Genomic DNA, 23,923 nt, shown 5'->3' on the forward strand with positions numbered 1-23,923 from the left:
GAATGGAACCAGGTGAAAGGGGGGCTGGGGGGAAGCACACACACCTGATTCACCTGGACTGGGTTGGGCTGGGCCAAGAGTGAGGACACTATACCCACCCCCCTTTCAGCTCACCTCCACACCTGCTGACCTTTGACACGACCTGGGATTTCTTGGCACCATCACACAATGCAGACGAGCGGCTGTTGCCATTGGCTGAAGCATTTTGCTCTGTAGTTTGGAGGGAAACATTTGTTTTCTAGCCAATATCAAACCATTTGAAGTGAACACAACAGTGGCTTGCGCTCAGATTGCCAGCGCACCGCTTAAGAGCTTCCAAATGCTTTAAAGTACAAAGTGTACGCTGATGGACACTGATGAAGGCATATCAGAACCAATTATCAGCACCTCTACCTTCAGCAGATGTTGCTTTAACATGGACATCTCTCCAGTGTCAGTTTGTTTTGTTATATCAATTTCATCAATATACTGCTACAGTATATAGTATATAATTGACTAACATTTCGTTATATGACCAGTAATGAACGTGGGTGGGTTGAACTATGCCATGAACAAACGCACAGCAGAATTTCATCATTAGTTAGTGTTGCATAATCAAGTCTATTTAAAACTGTGGTGGTTCTGCTGTCTGTGGCCCTCCAGTAAATAGCTATCAGCGACGATGCACCTCCGAAGATCTCTGATCCTCCTAATCACTATGTGTGTGTTGAAGAGGGCGTGCCATGCAACACCTTGGTGCCTTTGAAGTGGGTGGGTGCACTGGCAGGCTCGCGGGCCTGTGTGTCTGTATGCCTTTGTTTATGTCTCATCGTCTGCATCTGTGCGCGCGTGTTTGTTTATGTCTATGTGAGAGTGCAATATATGCATCTGTGTGTGTGTGTGTGTGTATGTGTGTGTTGGTGTGTGTGTGTGTGTGCGTGCACACGCTTGCGTGTGTGTGTGTGTGTGTGTGTGCGCGCGCGCGCATGTGTGTGGGGGTGTCTGTGCCTTAGGATAGTGTCTGCCTCTCACCCCGCTGATGAATGGTCCGGGGCCTTGGCTCTGTCGGCAGCTGCCTCCTTTGAACGCGGAGAGACAAAAAGCCCTAAATCTGCCAGACGCCTTTCATCTGTCTATTTGATACCTGTCTTCCCCACTCCGCTGCCATTGTGCAGACATCTTGGCCGTCGTGTGAAAATGTCAGCCCTGATTTACTCCTCATGCCGCATGGATGTAGCCCCTCGTGCACCCTCAGAGTTGTTTGCAATGCAAGCGGTACAAAATTAAACCATATTCAGCCGCACAACAGAGATAAAACATCGCATCTGGAAAAGCCTCATTGACTTACAGTGAGACCACCACCACATCAGTTATGCTGTGGGAGTCTCCCGCCGTAAGTCGAACACTTCCTTTTGGCACTTCATTTCGCTTGCTATCTCGCCTCCATTCTGTGCTATCTCTCCTTCCCCCTTGCCTCACCTTCTCAAGTGATGACCTCAACGTCCATTCTTTTTTTTTTTTTTTCTTGAAAAAAAAGGAAAGGAAAGGAAGTGAAGAATTTATGGCTAAATATAGACTTCGAGGCGGGGGGGGGGGGCAGGAGTGATGTGTGTGTGTAGGTGTGTAGGTGTGTATGTGTGTGTGTGTGTGTGTGTGTGTGTGTGGGTGTGTGTGTGGGTGGGGGCTCAAAAAGCAGAAGCGTGCACATAGCTTACGTGTGATAACCCGGGCAGGATGACTTCCATGAGTCTGGCAGCCTCCCTCACAGTGAGGGCAATTAGGAATTCTTCAGGGCAGGATTCCTTTCGGCCCGGGCTGGGGTTGGGGCTGGGGCTGGGGCCCAGAGCTGTACCAGGCAAAGGTTTCCACCGAGTTATTCTTGCATAACCCATATTGATAACGCTAGTGCATTCTTCTGGGCCGGGCCAGCTCAACAGCCTCCCAACATCTCCCCTCCTGCCTAGCACCGTGCCTGTGTGTGTGTGTGTGTCTGTGTGTGCTTTCTCACCGGGAGTCTATGGAAAAAGTGACTTTTAGCCATACAAATCCAAATGTTTACGCGTGAGTCGTGATGAATTTGAAAAGCCTGTTTAAGGGCGGCGGGCATCGCTCTTTTTAATGTGGACGGAACTGTGGAAAGGGGAAGGATTATCTCCTATCTGTTTTACAAGCCGCAGGGCAGTGGGGACCGTGCTCCAGGGATGCTCTGAACCAGGTAGGCCACCCAGGGTTAGACCCCTGGGCAACCCTGCTTCCTCAAACCAGGAGATAAACTCTTTCAACATTTTCATAGCAAGGGAATAGTCCTTTAAGATAATGGAGTCACACTGTTGAAGCTTTGACAGACATGATTTAATTCAGCACTGAATTTGAGCATGCACAGTATAGGGTACGAGTTAGGGTTTTATTGCTTATCCAGAAATAAACAGAGACACCTTATATTAGGATTTTGACATCATACTGGTTTGGGCTGTCTGGGACACTGCTTTATGGAGTCGCACATAAAGATTGATAGTGTAGGAAAATTACTTCGGAGAAAGATAAATCTGGAATATGTCTACCAAAGACATTTTCAGGTATAGAATAATTGTGCAATGCATGCTGTAGCAACGTTCATAGAAATATACTATATGTGTTTTGTTGCCGTTTTAATATATTGTTGTGTATTGCCCATTTTAATGGCAATAGTGTGCATATTCATGCTGATTATTCAGCTGGTTTGGTGTGTTTGTGTCTGTGGGAGGGTGTGTGTGTGTGTGTGTATGTGTGTAAGGCTGTTGAATTCAAACCAAAGCAGACCGTTCTCCACTGTGTCTCTCAGTCTCTTTATTGACAGAACGGCGCCCTGTAGATGTGTTTGTGCAGCAGTAAAACCCCCTGGGATAGTGTGTCTTGGTTTTATTAATGCAATCAAATGTGTTAATGTATAGCCCCCCATACACACATTTGTGTGTGTGTGTGTGTGTGTGTGTGTGTGTGTGTGTGTGTGTGTGTGTGTGTGTTAATGTCCGTGTGAGTGTGTGTGAGAGAGAGGGAGAGAGAAAGAGAGGGGGAGAAAGAGAGAGAGAAAGAGAGAGAAGAAGAAGAAGAAAGAGAGAGACTGAGTTGTGGACTTTGGTTCCTCATGAACCTCTAAGAATGAATGGACCCACAGATCATTTACAGAGCGGCCGAGGCCCCTGGCACTGGTACAGCCATTGTCTTGACAGTCTTTTTCATCGGGCCAGTCGATATCTTTTATTCGCCAAATCTTTCACTGCACATCTTTATATCGACACGGCCATGACAGCAACACTCTGAAAATGTCAAGTGTTCCATATTAACAACTCACTTGAGAAGACGGAAGATTATTTCATTGATTTGCTGTATTTATACTCATAACACCACCATCCCAGTGTGCGCGGTCTGGAGATTCATCTACAGTACTCGGAGTTGTTACAGTAAGACATATTTTCATATCGACTCAGAGGTGTGAGGGTGAAGTTTAGGACTGCCGTTAACATTGCTGTTGGTCAGCACCAATAAAAGTCATCATCAATCAACATCATGTGTGCATCTCTCCAGCACTTATTGGAATTACAAAGACAATAAGCACGGCATGCTGAGTGATTTATATCACGCGCTATCACTGGGCTATAGGTTGTCCTTGAAAGCTCATAAAACACTGTCTGACCTAATTAAAAAGAAACCTCAGATGCTTGGACGTTTGCTCTCTTCCTGTTTTAAAGAGGAGCCTTGAAATCAAACGCTTGGCAGTAAAAACATCATCCTTCAGTTTGAGAGAAAATGCGGCAGATATGAATTCTGTCCGATACTCCCGTTGACTTCACAGCTACATTTAGGAATATATTGTGACTCGTGCCTTCCTCCCCTTTAGCCCTTGAGGTTTAACGGTGTTACATCGTATGCTATAGGCTATTGCCTCATCAGGTCAGTTTCCCACTACAAATCACTATAAATCACTTATAATTGGGTCCAGTGCGCTCTCTGATAAAAAGAGCCACGTTGGTCTTTGAGTTCGGATGTGGTGTGTAGAGCTTATTAAATCACTTTGGAGGGAGAGCTCCATCTAAATTGATGTGTATTCTAGTGCACTACCCGACAGTGCCACCGGCACATGGTCTTGAGAAGTAAATCATTTCTGTGTTAATGACTACAGAACTTGTGAAACAGTGCGCTTACAGCGCTTAAATCAATATAGTCACTGATAGATATCGTTTTTTATTTATAACTAAAGGTAGCTGAGTTAATGAAGCGAAAGCTGTGTCTATTATTAATAACAATGATAGATATGTGGTGCATAAACAAATGAACCTGCCACGCACCACAGAAGAAGCGTACATTTCCCTGAATAATGCTTTTGGAACCTTAGAGGTGTTGTGTTCTAAACTCCCCTATGGCTCAGCAGTGGCTTTACTACCAACGTGTCGTTATACTGCAGTGCCTTGGCAAAGACCTGAGCTCCTTTGCAGCTGAACTCGTGTACCAGTTTATGTTGTGTTACACTAGACACTACTCTCTGCTCCTTGCAAAATTAAGCAATTTGATAAATAAAATAATAAAATGCACACTGTCCAAAAATCAGCCAAGATGAGCCATAAACCAAGATACTGGTGTGTGTGTGTGTGTGTGTATGTGTATGTGTGTGTGTGTGTGTGTGTGTGTGTGTTGGGGGGGGGGGCAGAGTGTTGAGGTCAGGTGAAAGGGGGGAGGCTGTGTACATTCGCCACCTGTCTACACAAGGAAGCATATGTGCTTGGAGTCTGTGCTCATTATCCTCCAGAGGTGATGGCCCACGCAGACTCATGGGAATACGGGGGTTCTTTTCTCGTCCCAGACTCCTGCCCACCTCGCTCACTGGCTCAGGGAGGACCGAAGGCCTGTGTGGCCCATAATGAGCCACCTTCGTCCTTTACTTTGAGTCCCTTCTCTCTGATTTCTCTTCCTTTAATGAGTCACATGTCCAGCGGCCATATTGCGCTCTAATTGCTAACATGCCGCAGAAAAGCTCTGCACTGGCATACGCTGTGCTTGGTCAACAGCAAAAGATTCTAGAGCGTAGCGCGTGACGCTCTATGATCTTTGGTCAACAGAGATTCGATTCCTGTGCCGTGCTGCCGGGCTGTAGAGATAACACCACTCAAATGCAACAGAGGTGTTTGTAGTAACCTCCCTTCTTTGATTACTTTATTATTATTTTTTTGTTGGAATTAATAATAGTCACATTTGTGCCGGGCAGCGCACAGCGCGCCATGGAAACGGCTCCTAGGGGAGGAGAGGATGACTCGCGCGGCTCCCGCTTTTGCATGATCCCATCTCCCAGCGCACCCTCTCCTACACAAACACGTCTTGCATCAGCACCCAGCCCTGCTTAGTGCCTGCTGTCCCCACCCCTGCTATGGGCTCATCTGGGCTGGGTCACACCTCAGCACAGATACACAGGTTAACGGGTGAGGAAGTGGCTCATGGTGCAGGGAGAGAAAAAAAAACGTCCAGACTTTTGAACATTACAATGACGTGATTTCGAAAGGCAAGATGAAAACGAAGTTTTCGGGTACGATGGTGCATTCTGTGTATCTTGTCTTGTGCCAGGCATTTAACTGGATTTGTTTACAAATTACAGGCCTTGAAAGAGGCCTTGAAAGACACTCTTGAAATAATCCTAATCCCAAGTATGCTCAGGAATCCCAGGAAGCATCTCAAAGCATTATTTCTTACAAGAAAAGGGCTTACTGTGCCTTCTGTCAAGATCTTTTAAGTACTATTTTTGGCAAAGCACGTCCTCAGACATGGATAGATTTAAACTTCTTCTTTTAAACACCATCAATGAGGTCCATGTCCTTAACCTTCACAATCTGATTTGAATGACTGAGAGCAAAACCGTTTGTACGGTGTTGGCAAGTTCCACATTATGATGCTTCTCACGTTTTGTTTAGGGAAGCTTGTATGGGTTCTAAATGATCTGCCCAGTGGGGGCTCCATGCCTGGCAGCTGTGTTTGCGTGACATAAGACAGTACACTACGTATTGTCTGCTGTCTGTCAGAGCGTGTGCGCGCACACACACACACACACACTCACACACACACACACACACACACACACACACACACACACACACACACACACACACACACACACATACACATACAAACACACAGAGACTCTTCAAATCCAAACAATGCCAGAAGCGCACTAAAAGGCTTGCATGCAGACGTGTTATTTAGAGAGGACAATGGCGGGAGAGACCTGAGGTCAGCATTCATCCTCGTTTCCCAAACAAACTCCAGCAACCTTATTTTCCCTCGTCTCCACATCTGAAACCTGACACAGAACAGGTTACACAGACACACGGACACACAGACACACACACACACTCTCACACACACACACACACACACACACTCACATACGCACACACACACACACACACTCACATACGCACACACACACACACACACACACACACACACACACACACACACACACACACACACACACACACACACACATATACACACAGGTGTGTTTGAGGGTCTTTTGAAAGTGACCGCCGAGAAAAAAGCTTGTATGTTCTAAAGCATTTTCATGTATGTTTGTCCATGCATGTGTATGTGTGTGAATGTGTTTGTGTATCCATGAAAGAGAGAGAGAGAAAGAATGAACTCAAATGAAAAGGGACCACTAAACAAACACAAACACAACATCTTTTGTCTCACCTGAGGGAATATGATGGACCGGGTGAATATAAACGATCATTTTAGAATAGACAAGGGGAGCTATTGACAGCATAAGGGTGGATATGGACATCATCCATGTAATGGATCCACAATCCAAATTTGCAAAAAGCCATCAACGACATTAACATGTTGTTTTATGACCGTGTAGTTCAATGACCGTATAATCTTTCTCCAAATAAGTTGTGCGTCACACAATGGCTCCCAATCACTTTATGGAGGACCCATTTCACAATGACTGGGCTACACATTGAGAAGCCCAGCCTAAAGGCATGGCTTTTTAATACTCCATGAATGCCACAGAGGTCAAATTGCATCTCTCTCTTTCTATCCATTTCTTGCAGAGATATTGAAAAAGTTTAGAAGTGTTTCACTTTCTCACTTGTTGATGTTGTTTCTCAATATATCTCCAATTTTTACAACTTCTACCTGATCATAAAACCAGTAACCACAGTATTGACCTGTATGAATGCACATGCCCTCTCTCTGAGTTGTGTATCAGCGACTTGTGCTAACTCTCCGCTGGTGTTTTGTGAAGCGAGCTGCTCGGGTAATTGGTACGTCTGCCTCCCCTTCCGCCTCCCAATGGCAACTTCCCCGTCGGGACTTCCAGGATGGCTCACTGACACACACACACACACACACACACACACACACACACACACACACACACACACACACACACACACACATATATATTTACACATACACACACACCACACACACATACAGTACACATACACACCCACACACACCCTACCCCCATGGTCCACAGGGGCCAATTAGATGTTGGTGGCAGGAGGTGGCAAGTTGGAGCAGGGCTGTGGTTGCTGGTAAGCTTTCGTGCCGTGAAACCTCTCGTCCCGGGAGAATACTCCACAGGTGAGCAGCTCGGCCTCCTGCTAGCCCCACTGTTCACTGCTCTCAGTGATGAGCTTCATTGCTTAAATGTGAAATAAGGTCAAATATGCATGTTTTTAGATATATAATCACAGCTCTTCGTCAAAGGGAAGCTTTCAAATTAATTCAGATGACATAAGATTATAGATTCCAAAATTGTATTAGAAAAATCTCTAAAACTAAACCCGCACGGATTGATATTCTGGTACACCCCACGTTTAGCTTTATAAGTTAGACCCATTAAACCCATTAAAATATGTTGAAATGCTGGTCTGCTCTTGTGTGTGATGCTGACCCAGTGTATGTGAATGCCTAATGACATGACAAAGAAATCCATTAGATCCTTTTTGCGTAGGGTCACACCTGTCCGCTCTCTTCTCATTTCCTGTATAGACAATGTAAACCTCAGCAATTACCCGGCACTCATCTGCTCAGGACAAAAGAGCAGAAGCAGGTACTTCATGTAGCCTACTTCACCCCCTCCTCATTATAGCTGCTCCCTATGAGAGAAACACACCATGTGTTATCTGACCAATCCAGGGAAGCACTTATAAAATAAAACATACCTCACAAGGTATACATTACATAAAATCATATGTATCCATGAGCTCTAATAGCAACTTGAATATGTAAGGGATAATCGACGATGTGCCGTGCGTTTATAGGAAAGTAATGCATGTTCGAAGTGGTAATAAGACTTTGCCACTTTACACTTCGATTACTCTTTAATATTCTTAATCATTTGAAAGCAAAGAAATGCAAATGCAATGTTCTGCCTTTCAACAATTATAATAAAATGGTTATAACATAATATATTAGCAAATAGTGGGTAAGTAATGGTGTAGCTGTGATAGAGCTACCTATTTAAAAAAAAAAAAAAAATGTTGACTGAAGGCATTACAAGAAACCCACAGGTGTGGGTGGGGTGCAGACACCCCCCAAATAAAAATAAAACATCTCCAGCTAAGTAGGCCCTTTGGAGTCCACAGGGCGGTGTTTAAACTCAGAGGCATACTGTATGTCGAACAAGGAAGATAAATAATTATAAGGTAGGCTACTGTATGTGCACGATGTAAATCATTATGACAGCCTGCAGAGGGTGTGGTCCGTTTGAGAGTATAGCGTCGCTGTTTATTTTTGACATTCTGTGTGTGAAGTAGTCAGATGAAATTGGAGGCTTTGACATAAAGGGCGAGATGTGGCAACCTTACCAGGCAACACATGCATCTGAGGATAACATATAGCAACCGCCTTAGGCTTTATGTTGGAAGCACACGTCTAAACAGGGGAACCTGGCATTGGTGACCAACCCTTAGCCTAGGCACTCCCTGCAAGCGTGTCCCTGATGCAAAGCAACATGTAAATGATCACTTTACAGCATTTTGAGATGGACATCCATTCAAGAAGGAGTCATAATATTAACTCAGCCTTGCCATAGACGATGCCTGGTTCACACTGAGTTATTACATACAGTAAGAATCATTTAGAGACATTTATCTTTTCACCTGGATCCTGTGACTCGTATGTGGTAGACAATTACAGCCTCTTAGCTACATTATGCTTGTCTTCTGTCCCCTCCCCCCATCGCAAGAGTTTCTGTGTGAGTGAGTGAGTGAGTGTGTGTGTGTGTGTGTGTGTGTGTGTGTGTGTGTGTGTGTGTGTGTGTGTGTGTGTGTGTGTGTGTGTGTGTGTGTGAGTGTGTGTGTGGGTGTGTGTGTATGTGAGAGAGAGAGAGAGAGGGGTTTTTTTTCGGCTAGAGGCCGGTGAGGCCTGCTGCTGACAGTCCCCTCCATTAGTGTTGCGTGACAGGGCTGCCTGATACCCATCTCTACCCAAATGAACTCTGGTTGTGCCCCAGCGCTTCACTCTAAACCTCATTTGGAATGCAAATGAGAATGCTAAACAAAGTGCACCTTTCAGACAGAGAGAAGGAGAGAGAGAGAGAGAGAAAGAGAGAGAGAGTTGCCTCCTTCCTGAAGCAGCCCAAAGTATCCACAGTCATGGCCTCTATCCCTCTTTCTCTTTCTTTTCCCCCTCCCTCCCTCCTCTCTCTCTCTCTCTCTCTCTCTTTCTCTGTCCCTCTCTCTTAGAGGGAGGGAGACACAGGCCAGTCTCCCAGCTGATGGAAATGGGGCTCTCCGCATGGTTGTGTCTGAGTTGTACACTTGAGTGACTGGACAATCAAGGGCCAGGCCGTCTGTGACCCCTTTCAGCCGGAGAGCTGAATGAGTAACCGCGAGCTGAGGGGAAATGGATTCATCAGTTCAGCTCCACACCCATCTCATCTACTTCCCATTTTAATGATGTCCTTCTCCAGACCTGTGTCAATAAATAAATGGAGGTCGCATTAGTTAAAAAGAGGAAACCTTACTAACGTTCCTAATTTTATATATATATTTTTTATATTTTTTATTTTTATTTTACACATTTTTTTTTATATGACAAATACTTTCTTTATTATAACTCTTAACATTTCAAAATATGTAACAAATGTTATCAAATATTTCAACATACAGCCCATATCTGACATACAACCACATTCAGCCCAGAGAGGTGGCAGTGAGTGTAGTGTGTGATCGGTCGAGGAGGTGTTGCTTCTGCCGGTGTGATTGACGAGCTCCCTTTGCTAGAGGTCACGCTAACCCCCAGTTTTCAGGATCACATTGTCATGAGAGAAGCCTTCACCATTGTGTTGGTGTCATGCTTGACAACAACCAACGAGGTCCAGAGCATCATCAACATCCTAAATTACCTTCTTAACATTTTTCCAGGCCTCTAAATAGTTTATAGTCTGTGTCACTCTAAACAGATCGGGGCAACTTCCTTTAAGAAGCTATAGCTATCTATACAGTTATAATTAGCAAATAAATTCCTTTTTTTCCATTATTGTCATTATTGTTATTATTATTATTATTACTTCTTGTTTCATGGTTGCCCTTAAAAAACAGTTTCCATTGTTGTAGGGAAAACATGTTTGCAACTTGAAACATACTGTATGCTATACTTTATTATAATAGTTAATAAATATTTTTAAAACATAATGTATTATCAGACGGCAAAACTATATCTCATAACAATTATCTATAATGGAAAAAAAGGTCCAGTCATTAAAACTCCTGTCCTGTCCTTACAATCTGTGGCAAACTCCCACTACTTTAGTGGCAGGCCTCCAGTTCCTTTGGACCCGACTCAAATATGTGATCACTTCAGATTCTCGCGGGCTCACACAGATTCACACATTAGCTTGTGTTGCTCCACCTCGCTCTCCACCACACCTCCGCCGAAACAGGATCTGGATCGCGCATTGTCCACATTGTTTAAGATAATCCAGACAATTACAGCCAGCGCCGGGCCCCAGAGTGCTGCCCTGCCCAGGGGCCTGCAGAGGGACTAGGATTATACTGCGCCCTCCAGGCCCAAACCCACTGTCTGACTGACTCACTGACTCACTGACTGATAGTCACACAGCAAAAACATCTTGTTATGTGTTGATCTGTGTGTGTGTGTGTGTGTGTGTGTGTGTGTGTGTGTGTATGTGTATGTGTATGTGTGTGTGTGTGTGTGTGTGTGCGTGTGCGTGTGCGCGCGTGTGTGTGTGTGTGTGTGTGTGTGAGTGTGTGCGTGTTTGTGTGTCTGTTGTGTGTGTTTGTGTATGTGTTTGTGTGTGTGTGAGTGTGCCAATGAGATAAAAGAGACATTAATCTTTTCACCTGTATCCTGTGACTCATATGTGGTAGACAATTACAGCTTCTTAACTACAGTATGCTTGTCTTCTCTCCCCTCCCCCAACCACGAGGCTTTCTGTGTGATTGTGTGTGTGAGTGTGTGTGTGTGTGTGTGTGTGTGTGTGTGTGTGTGTGTGTGTGTGTGCGTGTGTTTCCACTGTTACCTCTGTCTTTTTCTTTCTATCTCTATTTTTTGCCTCAATCTTTTCTAGCATGTTACATTCCTCATTTTGTTCCATCTGCGCTTATACAACTGTCATGGCCTTGGACCAAGAGTTTTATGTGCGACAGAGAGGGCCCATTCAGCAAGACACAGAGGGGCATGAGAATCACATGAGAGCAGAAAGAGGAAAGAAAGCCGACTGAATAGACTCTCCCCCCAAAAAAGCCAAGAAGCCCCCATGTCCATATATTTTTTTCATGTCACCTACCCTTCATTCAAATGTTCTCTCTCTCTTTCTCTCTTTCCCTGTCGCGCCCCTTTTTTCCACCGGTGTCAATTTGAGAAAGGGTGTGGTCCGTCGGACAGGTCTGTTGTAGTGTGTGTATGTGTGTGTGTGTGTGTGTGTGTGTGTGTGTGTGTGTAATAACCAAAGCAGAGGTCATTCTCACCAAGCTTGAACTGACATCATAAACACATACAAAGTACCTTGGGCGGGGGCAGGTGAACAGACGGAAAGGTGGGGGCCTGTCCTCCCGGCCCAGTTGGCCTATCATGGACCAGGGGACACACCTGCAAGCGCCAGAGGCTAAGGAGATTGGTTGCGACGCGAAAATTACACCTGTGGGGGTAGGAGGGGGAACGATACATGTAAACCAAGCCCTTTACAAATTCTGTCTCTCGTCTCTTAGAGCTTAAACAGGTAGCATCGCTCCAAGGTTCCAGGCAAACAAACTCGCTCTCGATCTCTCTCTCTGTCTCTTTGGAAGACAAAGGTTTTGGTCCATCCTCCAGCCTTCCTGTCGACACCGGTTCTTCGCTTGCTCGAGGTTGTCTGGCCATGGCGGTGTCGAGCGACAAGCCTGATCCCGCCGTCCTTCGCCTGAAAACCATGGCTCCGTAGGCAGAGCTGCTTCAGAGGTCGTCAGTCGGCAGCCAGGAGGAAGACAAGTCTGCAAGAGCGACACCAACCAACTGGCACTGAGAGGCTTTTTTTTTCCAACACGGTTTCTGGCGATCATTCTTCTTCACCATCCAAGAGAAAAAAAGGGTAACTTTTAATCAATTTTATTTAATCACTTCTTTTAACATTGAATCTAGCTTAGCTTGAACGAGCTGCTCTTTTTTTTAAAGATTTCTTGTCCACACCCATAGTTCAGCTAGTGCATGCAGGTAGCCACCTAATGACTGGATGTCAGCATTATCAGAGTAGACAGAAAAATAGTAGTCACAAAATGTCAGGTGATTTGACAAAGTAACATCATAGAACCGTGTTTGCTAATTCTTTGAGAGAAAGTTTGGTAGCTTTAGCTGGGAGTCATATCTCAAACAATATCAAATTCCAGTCTTTTAAAAAAGAAAGAAAAAGACAAACAATAGGCAGAGGCATTCATTCCTTGACTGGATAGACCAGTTAGGGCAGGTAGGGGCAAACCGCCAGACTTGTCAAAGGCTATGCGAAGGGGAGCTGGTTTTCTTCCGTTATGGCTTTTAAAATAACAACTTTTTAGCTCGATTGAAGGCTTTTTACATTGAACTATAACTTCTAAAAGCATGGAAGGTTCTAGCATTTAATGGTGATCAAACATACACCTCATGTTTATTTACATATTTCTCCTTTTAAAACATTTTGGAATTATTTGGGTGGTAGTGGGTGTATTAGTCAGTAGTAATGATTAAATGCATAATTAAGCAACTGTAATTTGAGTAGCCTTGATTTTTTTCAGCTTTGTGAAAGCTTGTCTCTAAGCGACCTGTTGAGCGAGAGCCTTGCATTTCTCTCTTGTTTTACGCTTTGTGTCCACAAAAGATGGCTGCCGTTAAAAAGCAGAAGGGTCAGACTTGTCCTTACGTGTCCGTTTTGGCTTGATTAGCGAGGATTAAATCATATCTGGCCTTTTGCCCTTTGATGTGAGGGGAACACAAAGGGGCTTCAGAAAAGGGGATGGAGGCTTGGCGTAAAACGTCTGAGCATCCATTTTGATCTCCTCTCTGCTGCAGCGAGTGGACTTTCCAAGCTCTCAGGAGTAGCACTGAAGCTGTGAAGCAGCCGCCTCATGCTAGCGCTGGCGCTATAATCTTTTAAAAATGTCCTGAAGCACAGCTAGTGTAGCAGAGCACACAGGAGAGGCAGGCGGGATTTAGTCCAGACGGCGAAGAGGCAGAGAGAAAATGTCGTCCAAGTAGCACAATGGATGCACAGTGAGGTGGAGGATTTTGATTGGTGGGAGGAGGGAAGTGAGTCCGTTCCCCCCCCCCACCCCCCCCATTTCATCTGACTGAGTCATTTGTCATCGGTTTATAACCTCACACGAACATTAGCCAAAGTCTGGCTAGCGCTCAGGTGACTCTGAATGACAGGAACCAAGGTAAACTTCAACACAGCTTTAACCCCCCTTAAAACCTTTTATGACAGGACAGATGGACGACATAGAGGATGGATAGCTTTCATACAGAGGAAGTGTTGAACACCGACAGCAGGCCTCTGATGAGTGTGAGGGTGTTTCCCCCCCCCCCCACTCCTCGCCTCCTCATCAGCTCGAGTGTGATGGGAGGAAAGTGGAGTGTTAATAGTGTTGCTCGGGTGAGAGGTCAGGGAAGTGCAGGCCGCTGGGTTTGTGTGCACAGGGATGCATGCTTCACCGGCAGCATGACTAAGCAGACTGGGCCACTTGGAAGTTAAAAAACGCTAATGCGGGTTGGTGACCTCTGCTGATGGAATATTCCACTTCATTCACCTTCAATATTCGAATGGAGTTTCATTAGCTATTTTCATATTTATTTATTTTTTCACACATGGAGGAAGAAGAGGGTTTATGAGCACTGACTGAAAGAATAATGTTTGTTTTCTCTTTCAGTTCAGTTTCGTTTTTTTTTTATAAAGCACCACAATATGCCTCAAGGCATTTTATGTAAATAATGAACGATCTTCATGGAGATGTCTCATTGAAGGCCTGAAAAGAGGACATTTTGCTCTCAGGACACAATTTTCACTCCTAAAGTATTCTAGAGTGAAATGAGGATTTTAAACGAGACACTGAAAAGCCCGAAGAGTCATTCAGCCCTGAAACATTTAAAATAAAACTCCAGACACTATGGCCGGGAGCCTGATATTCTCAGCAAGAAACAATAGCTCACCTGTCTGTCAGCCGGGGCCTTGTGAAAACAACCCGTCCATTTAAAGCCCCAATGCAATTAGAGACGGTGTGGGCCGAGCCCTCCTTTAACCAAGGTTTAGGGTTTCCCCCTGCTTTGTTCACTCACACAGACACAAACTATTGATTAAGGCCAGGGCCTAGTTTAGCCTACAGGTTGGCCACTTCACAGAGGAGTCACATTCCTGCGCGCAGAGAAGCACTCCTCATTTCACACACACGCACACACACACACACACACACACACACACACACACACACACACATACACACCACACCACCTTGCCGCCAATAGCCGTTCGTTTCCTGATAGGAGATAGGAACCAGGAACCAACTCCCAGCCACCAGCCAGGCTTTGGCAGGAGGGAAGGGAGGCACAAGCAAGGCAGAGCGGGGTAGGTAAGGGTCGAGTCGAGTGTTGAGGTAGCGCGTGGGACCAGGAAGGAGAACCTACAAGGTGCACACCGCGTAGCCCCAAGGTACACAGTCCATTGTCTTCTCTTCCGATTAGCGCTCTTTTTTTTAACAATCATGCTCTCTTCTCCCCCAGCTTTTTTCAGTCTCTCTCTTCTTCTCTCACTCTCTCTCTCTGTCTTTCTTTCCTTGTCCTTCCTTTCTTCCTTTCTTTTTTTCTCAGAGGGCCTGCAGTACTGGTTTATAACGCTGATGATTAACTAAATAGAGGCTGCCACAGGCTGGGCGACCAGGTCTGCTTGGGGTTTCATTTCATGGGTCCTGCCTGCCTGGAAGGAAGCTGGAGTGTTCTCAGGCACTTGGTAGAAATCGGAGATTTTTCCTCCCTCGTTCTTTTTTTTTTTTTTGTCGTTCCCCCTTACTCACTTTTTTTTGTTACATTCTTTACTTGGTTCCTTTTCACAACGGTAAGGTTACAGGTGCTCTCTGCCTCCATTCTCCCCCTCTGCTGGCTTCTAACTTTCCCTCCTTCAGACTCTCTCTCTCTCATTCACCTACTCACTCACTCACTCTTTCACACTTTATGCACCATTCACTCAACTCTCTAACTCAATCTGTCCTTTGTGTTTTGAACATTTCAGAATAGCAATTCACCCTCACAACTCTGTATAGTTTTTAAGTTTCGCAAACTTTTGAGAAGGTGAAATTTAAATGGCAGTTAAATATTGTAAACTATCCTGTGACCTGACTGTTGCCTTTGTTATAGTACTATGTCATACATTTTGATAAAAAATTATTATGATTATGATTATGATTCAATTTGTTATTCAATAGCATTTTCACCTGTGTGTTCAGCAAACATGCAGTTCAGCGATTTAATGCTGTGAAAAGCACACGTTATTCAGTAAGCCATAGGTTTGTGTTAGTGTGTGTGTGTGTGTGTGTGTGTGACCTTCCGCACACAAAGTATGGGCATGGGTCACTCCGGTACGGCATTCCTAGAGGCTGTTATCACCACACACACACACACACACACACACACACGCACGCACGCACAAAGAAAGAAAGAAGGGTAGGGTAGAGTAGAGAGAAAGAGAAAGGGACATTGTCATTCGCTCTTGTGCTCATCATTTGGCTCACCTTCATGATTGTCTTTGCGCGGCTTTCAGGTTTTGCGCTCATAATGGCTTGTGCCGCTCTGCCGGAGGGGCTCAGCCTTTGTGGCCCCACCCAAGGCTTTTGTTGACTGTTGATGTGGCTGTTGGGGAGGACTGCCGAGTCGCTTTACGTGCCTGTCTCCTTCTCCTTTGTCACCCAAAATATTGTTAGTAAAAGCAGCCTTTTTTCGTCGCTGCCGTGGCATCAAATCAAACCAGTCTGAACAGGTTTGGGCAATAATTAACCGCCTTAGTGGTCCAGTCCACTGTGACAGCAAAGCTAAGCTAACTGCCAGAAAGGGGAACATACCACGGGCTGGCTACATACAAGCTTTTCCTGTTTTCCTTTTTCTTCTGTTTAGATTTTTTCCCTTTGAGGTGGGAGAGGAGGGGAGAGGGGGATGGGACAGGTAGACGGCTCTAATCCTGCCCAGTGGTGCGACCGTGCCAAAGCTCTTTCGGTTTACCCGTCCATTTCCTGAAACTAGTCACCGGCCTCGTGTTGGCTCCTTTGAGCACCACTCAAGTGGAGTTGAAGCTTCACTTCTAGTTGAGTCCGGGTTTGCCATGAGCATGTGATATGAGGTCAGGACCCATGGTAATGGCGGAATATTCTAGAATCATCAGGCACCAGAGGCTTCATTTCATCAGTTGGCAGTCTGATTTAATAGTGTCATGTACCGAATTGAAAAAGGGTCTTTGTCAAGGCTTTTTTGTTTATTGTTTTAGAGTTGCTCTGATTTTACTATCTTTTGAGCTTCTTAAATCATTCATGGACAGTCATCTCCATCTTACGAGGCAGCATTGGATATCATCACTCTCTCTAATACTGCCTGGTAATGATGATGATGGCTTTCCTCTGGCTCCAATTCAACATCAACAGCGCACATCTCTGTGCTCAATGTTAGATCACTAGGCATTCATTCATGAAGCACTGCTTCACCATCTTCTTGCTTCAGGGTTGCTTGTCTTCAAGGTGGCATTTAGCACCCATCTTACCTGACAGTGCTGGATTGTACCTCTGTGTTCTAACACTGTCTGGTAACGATGTTTGCTGGGTGACCAAAGCACATCAAGTGATCCTAGACGTTAATGAAGTGTGTCTTACTCTGAATCCTGCTAGGAGGCCAAAAGCAAACAGACATTAACGTGCAGAATCTTCTTTAGTGAGGCCACTTGTTCATGTAAACCAGTCGATTTGCTATGAATCATTCTGTTGTTGGTAACTATGTAAATAGGGCAGGTGAGTTGTCGCCAGTTGTATGAACATACGGATTGGAAGCTTTCTGCTGGGATAGTATCACTTTGTGTCCCAATTTTTTTTTTATCAGATCCCCAGGGTAAAAATGTCATCTATGCAAACAAGCAGTTGGGTTTGATGGCATTTTTTTTTTTTACAACAGCTCCGAGGAGATTGGTCGACCCTGCTCTTTTCCTTTCTGACTGTTTATTCAAATAGCATTTGCATCGCCAGCAAAGAGCCTGTTATCTGACGAGGCCAACTGTTTTTTTGGCCGGCTTCATAGCGACCTTAATGCCTCTATGGCTACAAAGAAATGGCATGATATTTTCACACAAAAAAAATGATTTCATTTGAAGTTTGAGTGCAGTGGAGAGAAGAGTGTCAGAATCACTCCACAAATGGCCATTTAAAAGGCATGAAAAGAGATGGCGAGAGACATTGAAAAGTAGGAAGGTGTGGGGGCTGTTTTATAATCACTTCCCTGTCCTGTTTCTCTATCTCTCCCTCTCTCTCACTTGCTCACTCACTCTGGCATTCAGGTTCTTCACCCCACCCATGAGTTAGTTAAAGAATACCAGTCCGTTGACTGTTAAACCAGATCTGCTGAGAGATGCTTCCTCCTCCTCCCTCCCTTCCCCCCCCAGCCGTGCCGTGGCGCGCACCTTTTGTGATGCGTGTGTGCAGGGAGGGGATTGCCCTTGGCCCGCCTCACTTGCGTGGCACATCCTGCAACTGACACACGAGCTCAGCTCACCTGAGCACATCCGATAAAAATAGACTTTAACGACATCCTCGCCTGCACACACCACTCCTCCCCTTTAACCCTCCACCTCCACCTCGCCTCGTCTCTCTCTCTCTCGCCCTCATGCATGCGTGCTTTACCAAAAACGCTGTTCAGGCAGTGGATTTGCGGTATTTTGTGAATCCTGTCTGCTTTCTGTTGCCCCGAGCTCTAAACGTTCCCTCCCGTGCCTAGTTGCCGCTCCCCCCACACCAACACCACTCCAACCCGTTCTGGGCTCCTTTCATTGTCCTGGCTTTAGTTCATGTCTGTCACATTAGCCACGTTCTATGTGTTGTCATTGAAAATCCTGACACAGAAGTGTGCATTGTGTACCCCGAGAAATTGACTTGGAGTCGGCTCTCAAAGGAGGCCCTTTTTTTTTCCTGGTGACATTTAAACACACTGTACAGATATAAGCAAACAGCAAACACTGAGGCAAAACCAGCCAGTGTTTGTTTAAGGTGGGAGAATCGACTGGCAAATATTGAACCCCACCCATATTTGCACGTCTAGTCGGGTTTTCCTTTATTTCTGTCATGGAGAGATGAAATGAAACCAGGTTCGCAGTGTTTTTCCAACACTGCTGTTTAATAAATTTTGCTGTCATGAGTACAAATTGTGGAGGCTCAGTGGGCTCAACAAAAAAAATGCGTAATTGTGTGTATGACATTCATGTTGTGCACAGACAATATCTCATCCCTTTGAAACCACAGAGCACACAGATCAGTTAGACATATTTCACTCCTGTATAGACTTAAGCAAAATGGATAGACTGCAATCATTCATGTGCGTCCAAGCCTGTTGATAGGCGTCTTACCAGACACGGTTAGATCTAATTATTTTCGTCTAATACTGTCTGGTAATGCCGTCCATTGCAAGGCCTTCTCCTCCTTTCTCCTTTGCGGTCCTTCCTGCTTTCTAACTACTGTAAAATAGCATGATCTCCCATAGACGTGCATCTATTTTAAATATGTGTGACTCCCACATACGCATGGTGATTACGCAGAAAATGCCTTGCCTTCAAAGGAACTATGAACCTTGCACTGGAAGACTAGTTTGTTTTGTAATACTCTTCCATGTGTGACGACTCAGAGTTTCTGCCTTAACACACAGCTATTTGGACATGATTGTTTGTACTCCCCTTTTGAAAAAAAAAGGATTTTAAAAAGAAAAAAGTCAAATATTATTAGCACAGATGGAGTTCATGCCTTACAACTCTTGCTTTATTCATGCCTTTGACTGATCTCTTTACTCCTGGCACAGAAGAGTATGATGATTCAGCAGAGAATTGAGAAGAGAGGGAGGCAGGTAGGGAAGGCGGTAGAAATGTTAGTCACATGGCACACACTCTAGGATGTGAAATATGGACATGATTAAAGCATATTTGTCATTTGAAGATTATGCCGTAGAATGTTCTCCTCGTGTTGTCATGGTTACTGGATTCCACATCGGAACCAAGCCCAAATTGCTTGCTGCTGAGCCGTATGTTGCCTGGCTGTTCTCCAAGTGATCTCACTATCATTAGCACAAATACATCAGTGTGTTAACCTGTGCAAGGGTGTGTTAACCTGAATCAAATGTCTTGTGTTAATCCAACAAAATGCTGTTGTGTGAATAAATGAAATAAAGCAAAATAAAAAGTAAAAAAAAAGAGTTGTGTCTTTCTTTTCTCGTGTCTTGTAGCATGATTTTTGTTTATTTTCCCTGCTGGCATCAAAGCACTGGCTGCCGAAGATATTGCACAGTTAATTGAACTTTTCTTTATCTTTATCTGAAGTGAGTTCTTGGAAATCTTGGCCTGTCCTTCCTCTTTTGCCCGCTCATTGTGTTGCCCTGATTCTGCGGGGCAGCGAGTGGAATGCCTGGCCCCAGCGCGGTTCAGCTCAGGTTACAGGAGAACAGAACTCCCTTTTCAAACAACTCCACTTACCTGGGAGCTGCCCTGTTCTGCAGGGCCCCATTGTGTGGCTCTGAGCAGCTCCGTGCAGGCGAGGCCCTGGGATCCCCACCTCACCGCACCCGCTTTGCCTGGGGGCCCCACATCAAATGAAGGCCCCATTTGTTTGTTGTACAGTCTCGCTCATTTACCTAAAAGTTAGTATAGCTTATGGGTTGCTTGTGAACCTGTCTTTATTCCTTAAACAAAATTAAAACATCCTCTCAAGCAGACAGACATTTTCGGTCTCAAATTTTCTAAATGATAAAAATGTAAAAATATATCTTCGCCATTAACAAGTGCAGGTTTATATATGGTATTACGATGTGTCACACCAGGAAGTGTGATTTGCTTCACGGAATTTCAAACAGTTGCCTTAATGTGGAACAACTTTCAGGAAATTTAGTTGAGCTATTTGAATGTGGAACCACACTGTCAATGTTGGTAAATTATTGTCAGTGGATCATCGATAGCAGCCCTGAAGTGAAAATGCAAGTTTGGTCTCTTGTCTCGTCAGGGGTCACAGATAGACTTTTTGAAGCCTCTGATGTAATCAAGTTGCACTGGACTGTCAAGTCCTAGTGACACAATAACTAAGGATAATTAAAAGCAGTTACCTCGCAATAAATGTTTCATTGCCCTCAGAAACCTCACTGTTAATATCTGGTTTGCTAAACATAGGCATGTTGAGAAATAGGAATGTAATTAATTCATCGAATGAAAATCATTGATGAAAATCCCAAACTGTGCCCCCCCCCCCCCCCCCCCCCCCAACCCCTACCACGGTGCAAGGTGAGGCAAAGAGGCGCTGTCTTCCTTTGCGTGACATCACCAAGGAATTTGGGGGAAAGATTCCTGCGCCGGTCTGTGCATGCTCAGGTGCAGTCCGACAGGATTCCACACCGCGGTGGGTAGGGTTCAACTGGGTTTCTAAATGAGCCGGAACGGGACGTCAGAGACAGAAAGCGAGGGAGAGACATGCAGAGCACGTGGGCGTCTCAACCGCCAGAGCATACCATTTGGGTGGAGGCTTGCATAATCAGTGTGCTGTTAGATTATAAGCTCAGACAAACAGGGAACTCCCTCATGACATCTTCATGTAAACAGATCATCTGACCTGTAGCTACAGTATGACGGTGGAATGGATGAGTCAAGCTAATTTGTTCCTGAAACAGGTATGGAATAGCCTGTGAATTCAAATGTCAACCAAGAGGAGAAAAGGCCGTAGGCAAATCATTATTTATGTATTTATGAAAATATAAAGATGTCATAACTGGAAAAACACTTTGTAATATCAAATGAGATCATAAATAAATACACAAATAAATAAATAACACAAAAAGAAACAGTTAGATATTAATTCAATATGTAGTTAGACACCTGTTTACCATTGGTAATTGACCCAATAACACAAAATGTTGTATTACAATAAGCACAATTTGCATTCCAGTAGCACACTGCACCTTACCATACCAAACAACTACACAATTAGGAAAGCTGGCTTTCAGCTACTCTGCCCCCTGGTGCTGGAACCTCCAACAAAAATAATCCAAGCTCTCCATTTTTATTTCATATTTTAAACAGTTACTCAAGCTAAGCAAATCAGATCACTGCACATTTAACTCTCCCCTTTTGTCTTATACTTGTCTTTTTTGTTACATGTAGCTCTTTTGTTATGTATCCTACTGTTTGTTGCATCTGGACTTACTTCATTGCTGTATACCATTCTGTTCATCCTTTCTTGTCATTATTGTATTCTTGTTCTGTTGTTCTTACTGTACATTTCTCTCCCTTGAAAAAGAGAGTATGATCTCAATGGGACTCTCCTGGTGAAATAAAGGATATATAAAAATAAATAACACATTTAGTATAAGACATTGAATGTATCCTACATAATTACTGCTCAGTCACTTTGCCCCCCTCCCCCTGGTTTCACTGTAATTCTACATGGACACTGAGATGTAGGACAAAGCCATTGAGAGATATCTTATTTCCCCAGTAACCAAACCTCTCTTTGACACGCAAGTAACTGCCACTAGGATATTGTGGGATGAATGACTTCCTGGTGTGTGGGAGAACAAGGCAGGCAACATGGGAACAGGAATATCTGCTGTAACACACCTTCTCTCAGAACCACCCCAAAACACACACATACACACACACTCTCTCTCTCTCTCTCAACATCTCTGCCAGTTGTTTTTTCTCTCTCTCTCTCTCTCTCTCTCTCTCTCTCTCTCTCACACACACACACACACACACACACACACACACACACACACACACACACACACACACACACACACACACACACACACACACACACACACACACACACACCATCAGAACAGATGGTGAGCCATGGGAGCATAGCTGTAAAACAAGCTGGTTCTCTTTGTCTACCTACACACCATTTTGTACATAGTGTCTATCAGATTGCAGCTTCATAAAAAGGTGTGGCTGGCCTCCGCTAAGCCGCTAAGTGTTTAAAGCCTGTGAACAATGTACACATTCATGCCTTGATGTGTGATTTTTATTTTTTGCTAAAATTACCGTGTCACAGACAATTATACAATTCTCATTGCTCATTAGTGTTCATTAATTGTAGGTAATCTGAGTCTGTATGCCAAAAACAGATTATGCACTTAATTAAATTTGCTTGAGAAAAAAACAGATGCAGTAGATTTGTAACCCTCCCCATTGATGTTGAAAACATCTGTATAAGTGAAATGGGATTTTTAGAAATCATTGCACAAATGATTTATAACAATTATCTGTATGACAAACATACAGATATGACTGTATAATTCACACATTATTCATGTTAAAAAAAGAAACAGTAAATGAATTTCAGAGTTTGAAAACCTTTGACTTTGCCAACCCTCTGGCAAATTATATTTTACACCTTCCTAGAGTACAATGGCTAAAAGAAAACAAAAGTCTATTATGATTGACAGACATTCAGTTCTCACATTACTGCTATGCTCAAACAGCAAGCGTAATGGCAATCAATATTGAATGACTAAGCTCAGGTGGTTAGGATGGGGGAATTATTGCCATGAGAATCTTAGTCCACAAGTTCTAATGTTGTAACAATCAAGGTACAGTTAGGCATGGTTGCTACGGCACCCATTGCCCAGGCAACAAGGGGTTGTTTACATTGGGCAGACCTTGCAACCAGAGAGCCATTATTTTGGCTGAGATATTTGGACTGGGACAGATCCATGTGGAGATTTTTTTTTAACGGTCGCACCGAAAACTAGAGGACCATTGTAAATGCACACAATTGAAGAGGAGACCATGTTTCTGTGCAGGTAAAATCTCAGCATTTTTACTTAGCTAAATCTCAAGAAGTTGACCTTGAAAGCTGTGAATGTAGGTCTACTCAAAGAGAGACTTTAGGATCCAACTAAATCTGTCATTATGACATCACATTTAGTTGCCATGTTCTAGAATCAGCAGTTTTCATGTAATGTAATCACAATGATGCATGAATAAAATTCTAAAAGACAACAAAACAAATAAAAAATATTTGTATAAGAAATATATGTTTTGAACCACACAGTAAACAAATAAGACCCAATAGGAACCAGTGCTGTTTAATTGTTGTTTTCTAATCTTCCCCATTGCCATCCACAGGCCCTACTCAGGTCATAGGTGAGAAGCGCATATCCCCTCCCTCCTCCCCACCCCAAATGGAAAATCTCTCTGCTCTCCTGGCATTCTGCGTCAGCAGGG

At 44.2% G+C, this 23,923-nt stretch overlaps 1 protein-coding gene and 1 long non-coding RNA gene across 3 annotated transcripts in view; one reads left to right on the top strand and one right to left on the bottom strand.

Annotated features, from left to right (window-relative positions):
- Positions 1-8,454: 8,454 nt before the first annotated feature.
- On the bottom strand, positions 8,455-16,683 carry LOC134087845 (uncharacterized). Of its 2 annotated transcripts, none has more exons than XR_009939864.1 (3): positions 16,209-16,683; positions 11,989-12,121; positions 8,455-9,933 (listed from the first exon to the last, which is right to left on the bottom strand). It is a non-coding gene; the product is annotated as an uncharacterized LOC134087845 (long non-coding RNA). The 2 variants fall into 2 exon arrangements; XR_009939863.1 differs by having other exon boundaries at positions 11,989-12,525.
- Positions 16,684-23,396: 6,713 nt separating this feature from the next.
- ttll10 (tubulin tyrosine ligase-like family, member 10) overlaps positions 23,397-23,923 on the top strand; it is an 11,572-nt gene continuing 11,045 nt past the window's right edge. Inside the window, exons 1-2 of the mRNA XM_062540110.1 lie at positions 23,397-23,499; positions 23,825-23,923. The exon at positions 23,825-23,923 is cut by the window's right edge and continues 326 nt beyond it. The gene's annotated coding sequence lies outside the window, so the exon portion shown is untranslated. The remainder of the gene's footprint in view (positions 23,500-23,824) is intronic.

Source organism: Sardina pilchardus, chromosome 7, assembly GCF_963854185.1.
Source record: "Sardina pilchardus chromosome 7, fSarPil1.1, whole genome shotgun sequence".
Lineage (NCBI taxonomy): Eukaryota > Metazoa > Chordata > Actinopteri > Clupeiformes > Clupeidae > Sardina > Sardina pilchardus.